We start from the raw sequence: 6,412 nt of genomic DNA, 5'->3' as shown, positions 1-6,412 counted from the left end.
CTAGTGACATACTTGTTGAGAAACCGCATATTTAACGAAATATTTCTAATGATATATTTATTGAGAAACCAAAGAAATGTCAATTTTTAATGGTTCAAAGATTAACATGTCACATCATTTATTAGATGTCTTAGACTCGCGACTTACATTATATCTTTTTCTTTCATTTGAAAACACATGTGTACGTTAAATACAACAAACACCGATAATAAAAAAGTGCTATTGGCTTACTATATTAAATACAACAATCGTTGATAATACAAAAAAAAAGTCATTGTTTTACTGGCTAACACACCCGTCCTCAAGGAGAAATCGCGGTTTCGACTCTTGCTCTCATTTTTTCCTTTTTCATTATAACTTATTAAATTTTAAAATGCCTATTCGTAACCGGCCAATGGCTAAAATGAAAATTTTTCTAAAAAAACAATGATAGATGTGAAACAAAAAAAAATATTTGGGTTAAATGCGAACTCATACGTAAATATTATTGTTAGATACAAACTAAGAGAAATGGTAAACCGACACATTATCATCATCTGTTAGTGAGCGACTAAAGACCCGAAAATGAAAGGATTTTTAAAATATAATGGTAGATTAGCAAAAAAAAAAAAAAAAAAAAAAAAAAAAAAAAAAAAAAATGGGGCTAAAACAAATTGTATATACAATCGCGTTTGTTGAATAAACCCAAATATGAACTAGATGCAAGGAATAAGTAAACATATTTTTGTTTATTTGTGTTGCATATAAAATATTTCTTTCATTATTATATTCTCAGTTCTTTTACTAAATCATAAATGATATATTAAATTATAGAATTTATACTTTCAACTTTTTTCATATTAATATGTTAAATTTTAAAAAACTTATCCAAATATAACAAGTCATGAAACTTACTTTATATTTGGTTGATATTTTGTAATTGAGAAAATTTATCAACGTACAATGGTACAATAAGAAACAAGTAAAATTTATATGGTGTATTAAGAATGCTCATCTAAGTTCTAACGGATCAACATTAGTCCTCATAGTCCGAAATTTACTTTATATTTGGTTGACAATTTTATAATCGAGTAAATTTATCCTGCCTTACAATGTCTGGAACCTGGGTCTTGTTTAACACCTCCCAAAATCTCACAATCCGAATGTTCTTCTAATGGATCAAGATTCGTCCTCGTAGTTCCTTGAAACAAGGTCGGATCTTGTGGAATTATTTCCAATTTAGACCTCAAATCAAGCAGCCCAATCTTCCAAATATTAACCCCATCAATCAAGATACAATCTTTCCCGGTAAACCTGTGATTGCAAAATTTGGTTGATTAACCCGACCGAGATACACTAATGATAATTAAATTGATGTGTTAGGGTATATATTGATATGTCATGAGTTTTTCTTAAACTTTAAATCTATGCAAAACAAAATAATGAGTGAAGTTGCAAGATAATATAATTAAGAATGGAAATAGATTTTACCATGTAGATCAGCATCCCCAACCACAACTATTATTCCGAGTCCACCAGTTCCAATGATCGAGAGGTAACATATTCGCCATATATGTCATCTTCAACATACCAACGGGAGTTTGCAAAAATAATCAGAAGCTAGCTACTTGAGTACATGAAGGCTAATATATAGGCTATAAATGGTGGGTTTTATAAAAAGAGATAGAAAGGATAAGCTAGCTAAGCTAGGGGATGCGAACTACATGTGTATATGTAAGTAGTACCATCCTTGGATCGGAGTGAATCATATGACATGACATGGGTGTGTGTGTGTTTTGATGTAAGTGTTATTTTGTTGGTGAAACATATCACATGGATCACTGCATGATGGGGAAGGAGAAAGGTTTCTTTTGACGTGCAAACAAACATTGTTGTTTACTTCTTTCTATTTTCTTTTCTTTTTGAGTAATTATTTAAATTGTCCTTTGTAGGTTGGTGAAAATTAAGTTTTCGGACTTTTATTTAGCTTTGATGTCTTTATTTTATGATTTTGTTATGTCTTTTGTCACTTTGAGTCATACAAAAAAGGAAAGTTATTATTATTAGGTAACATCTTTCCATGTACAACAATTTATATTTTGTATGTTTGTAACATTTTAAAATATAAATTATTGTGTACGAATTAGATTCCATAAAAAACAATATTGCCTTTTATATTTTATTTTCTATTTTTTTTGTTTTATCTAATAATTTTTATTTAAAGAAAATTTAGAAAATAAGAAAATGTGTCGTACCCCCACATCCAACATCTTCAGCTCTTGTAAACATCTATTTCTCTCTCATCTCACTTGAGCACGTGAAAAGACCATTTACGGCTCGAGCTCATCCGATCTCTATTGGACCGATGTCGAAACTGCTGGATCACGATCGGATGTAATAAGATCTATACTATGATGCTTATGTACAACAAGAAAGAGGAGATTTCTGTATCAAAGTATCAAAGGAAAGGAAGAGGGGAGGAGGTCAAGGGAGGGGTTAGGAATCGATGGTGGGACTCGATGATTTTTAATTTTAATTAAGTATTTGTTTTAATTATTAAAAATATGACAAGGATAAAATGCTTTTATATATATATATATATATATATATATATATATATATATATATATATATATATATTTGTTAGGGATTAAAGATGTTGGTGATTTGTTATCATCAATGTTATTTAAGTGTAATGGGATTACTTTGTTAAGGAGTACACACTTGTTTAAGTTTGATCAAGTATCAAAGTACATTGTCATTTAAGGGCGAAACCCCTTAACGAACAAGGGTCCGGGGGCAGCGCCCCTGTGAGCGGGGTCCAAGGGGCGGCAGCCCTTGGCGGGGTCCAAGGGGCAGAGCCCATGGCTGGGATCGAAACTGTGAAGGATGTTGAAACTGTGAAAACCGCAGTCATCACGAAGAATCAAAAGTTATGCCTATGGCTTTTGAGAACAGCAAAAGCAACAACACTAGTGTTTTAATCTCGTTTTTCAATAATTACTCAATTGGGTTTCGTGTTTTGATTTTTTCGTCTTTGTTTTAGTAGATGAAAATGACTAATCTATGAAGGATGTTGAAGTTGTGGAAACTAGACCAGAGAAATTATCTACGAACCACTTTTTGTGATGCACACCACGTGTTTATGGAAATGTAGGGAAATAATCCACCAACTACAAAAAGGAAGGGATGATGGTGTGTTACATGGTGGTGGATGATGATGGGAACGTTGATGGATGAAGACAAGGAAGAAGAAGGCAGTGGGTATGAGATTGTTGCCAACAAAATATCTTTAATGGCTACTATCTTGAGAGAGAAAAATGAAGGGAGAGAGAGAGAGAGAGAGAGTGTGTGTGTGTATGTGTATGTGTGTGTGTGTGTGAGAGAGAGAGAGAGAGATAAAGAGAAAGAGATGAGGTGAATTAGTTAGGTGGTATTTGCAAACTGATGATTAGTATGGGGTCACCGAGAGACCCCTTCAAAATTTTCAAAATGATCTTTTAAAACCTAAAATTACAAGTTCATGCCCTTGAAATGTAAAAAAAATAGTTACGGTGGACCATTTAAATCAATATACTAAAGTTTGTTGGACTAGAGTGACAACAACCCTTTTTTTTATTAACAAAAAAACTTTAAAATCTTTAAAATAATTACTTATTATTTCATTCCATCAAACATTTAATTACTAAGATCTTTTATTTTTATTTTATTTTAATAAATTTAATAAAGATTTAGTATAATTTGTTTTATTTTTTAAATCCGTTTTTGGCATTTTTTAAAAATGCATCAGAAAATCAAAATTTTGAATATTTGACCCGGTTTTGACTTTGCATTAATCCTTATATCAAACCCGGATTTATAACAGTTTTGATTGTTGAGAAAAACTGTTATATGACAGTTTTGACAGTTTTTCAGACAATGAATGTATATAACCAATTTTTAGTCAGTTTTCTGGTACTCACGAAAATTACACCATCTCATTCTCTCTTTCTTTCTCTTTGATTTTATCTGAGTCTTATCCAATTGAGGATTTGGAAGTACCACCCAAATACTTCGATTTGAAAGTGATTATCACGATTCTCAGATTTCCAAGTACCACTAAACCATATTTCTAACAAAAGATGGTCCCAATAAAAAGGACAAAATCGGCGATTTTAACCAAACCGCATGTAATCTTTTTGTTAATAGGAGCTCTTTGATTTTTATCTTTGTACTTGTCGTTTCTTTTTCTTTTAGGTGTTATTGGTGTTCATCCATGTGATAAGCTTTCACTTCAAAATAGCAGTATGGCTAAAAGTTATTAAAATCAAAATCTTACCTAAGATCGTTTTACGGGATGCAAGATCGTAATCGTAAGATCGGATCGGGATCCAAAGATTATACCAAAATGAGCTCATATTCAAATAGTTCGCAAGATAGTGTAATCAACTTTAACTTATTAATCACCACCTATATCACATGGATCACTTCATGATGGGGAAGGACAAAGGTCCTAAAAACGAAATCATTTGATTAAAATCTATACATTTGAAAAAAAAATGAATCTTGATGAGCGATACTTCCTTTGTTGCTCAACTTCTCGATTTCTTTCGTATCAATCACGGCAATCTTCTTGTTCAGGAAGGCAAAATCGGTCCAACTAAAGACCCTAAATTCTCAATTGCCATAAATCGCTCTTAAATCCCCTGACAAGTTCTACTTTTCCCCACTCAATAGCTCCGATTTCTCTTTCTTTTCTCTGTAAATCAAATTTTCGGTGATTATTTCTTGATTAACTCGAAAGAAACTTAAAGGCACTACAAGAAAAAGACCCTTTTAGGACACGCAAAACACGACGCTCTTTGATTTATGTTTCGCATTAGAGAGCGACATTAAAAAAGTGTCATCTCTTCAAAAATTTTAAGGATTTAGGTCGCGCATTACTGAGTACCCTTAAATTAGTGTCTAATCCAAAAAAAAAAAAAAAAATGGAGGGCACCTATAATAAAATGTGCGTCTTCTATGGATGTCGCTTTATAAATTTTAATGGAACGCGCGTTCCATCCCTTAATAACCAGGGGGAAAATGAAATCCTAAAAAATTAAAAACCCCGCCTTCCTTTTTTTCTCCTTTCCCTCTTGCCCTCCTTTCCCTCCTGCCCTAATTATCGACGCTCAAATGAAAAGGAAAGACTAGACGCAAAGTTGAAATTGAACGGAGAATACAATCTACGATGCAAAGTTGAAAAGGAACGACTCAACAAAATCCGTAATACTGCGATAATGCTTCTAACTCTTAAGGAAAAAGATCCACGAAGAATCTTCAAATGCAAAGCTCTCATGAGGAGGATGAAACGGTATGGTTTGTTCAATGAACGTTCTTGCCCTCACTGTTGAAAAATCCATTCAACGTTGTCTTCTAATCCTCTTCTTCATTGAACATACTATTTATCTTATCAAAAAATCAATGGGACCATTATCTAGGGCTTTTTTCAAGGAGTGCTCTATGAAACGTTCTCTACCTCGGCTCTCCTCACCTGCAAGCGACCTTAGCTCACCTCTTTCCACCGGAGACCTTAGGCTCACCTCACCTCACCGGAGACTGGAACGACGGCTCAAGTTTCCAAGCCCTAGGGCTGATTAAGGTATGTTTATCATGATCTCGACACACCTCAACAACACCACTACAACTCATTCTCAGTCGTTGACTTACTCTGCTGACCAATGTTCTCCATATCGACTAAATTACCTTTATACCCTTCTTCAGACCTCTTGCTACAATTGAAGCAATCTAAACCTTGTAGACCAATCTAACAAGCTCCCGTTTTTATGCAGAGCTGATGATCAAGTTCCATTGGACATGTATTTGTATACCAGGAGTTCCTCTTCTTCAACTATGCAGTAACCTAACAGAGGAGTTAGATTAGTTTCAATATATGTACCTAAGACTGTTTATAGAATCAAGATCTAAGGAATATAACTCTTCAACCTGCATACACAATCCATTTAATTTGGTTTGTGTTTTTTTATTTATAGACATTTGTAACTGCAAATATTACCTGCATGCCTTTTACTTGCATTTGTTGTATAAGTTTGGTAAAAACACCTATAAAAGAAGATGATGGTTTTGATTACAACTAACTAAATTTCAAAGCTTAAATTAATGGAACAGATGCATAATTTTGAGTATGAAACAAGTTCAGTCCATTATTTGAAAAATGTATAGATGCTATCTTATTCTACAGTTTTATTTTCAGGAGTTTTTAATTTTTTTATTTGCTAAATTTGCAGGATATTATTTCCATATCAACATCTGATGTCATGTTTCTTTCATTGCCTTTCATAGTAAAATCCCAGGACAGGTATGAAACAGAGAAAATTTGAACTACAATGTAACTTGAGAATGGTCACACAGTTAATGTCAAATACAATGAGTTATCTTGAGCTTGACTTAA

The 6,412-nt window shown here is 33.0% G+C and overlaps 2 long non-coding RNA genes across 2 annotated transcripts; one reads left to right on the top strand and one right to left on the bottom strand.

Moving 5' to 3' along the window:
• Positions 1 to 1,025: 1,025 nt before the first annotated feature.
• On the bottom strand, positions 1,026 to 1,581 carry LOC145012968 (uncharacterized). The gene is made up of 2 exons (XR_013664769.1): positions 1,471 to 1,581; positions 1,026 to 1,293 (listed from the first exon to the last, which is right to left on the bottom strand). It is a non-coding gene; the product is annotated as an uncharacterized LOC145012968 (long non-coding RNA).
• Positions 1,582 to 5,081: 3,500 nt separating this feature from the next.
• Positions 5,082 to 6,011, top strand: LOC145013333 (uncharacterized). Its single transcript, XR_013664927.1, has 3 exons — positions 5,082 to 5,314; positions 5,442 to 5,602; positions 5,793 to 6,011. It is a non-coding gene; the product is annotated as an uncharacterized LOC145013333 (long non-coding RNA).
• The last annotated feature ends 401 nt before the right edge of the window (positions 6,012 to 6,412 follow it).

The sequence above is a fragment of the Lactuca saligna genome, chromosome 8, assembly GCF_052625555.1.
Source record: "Lactuca saligna cultivar CGN05327 chromosome 8, ASM5262555v1, whole genome shotgun sequence".
Lineage (NCBI taxonomy): Eukaryota > Viridiplantae > Streptophyta > Magnoliopsida > Asterales > Asteraceae > Lactuca > Lactuca saligna.
This window is presented reverse-complemented; position numbering and strand designations above follow the sequence as displayed.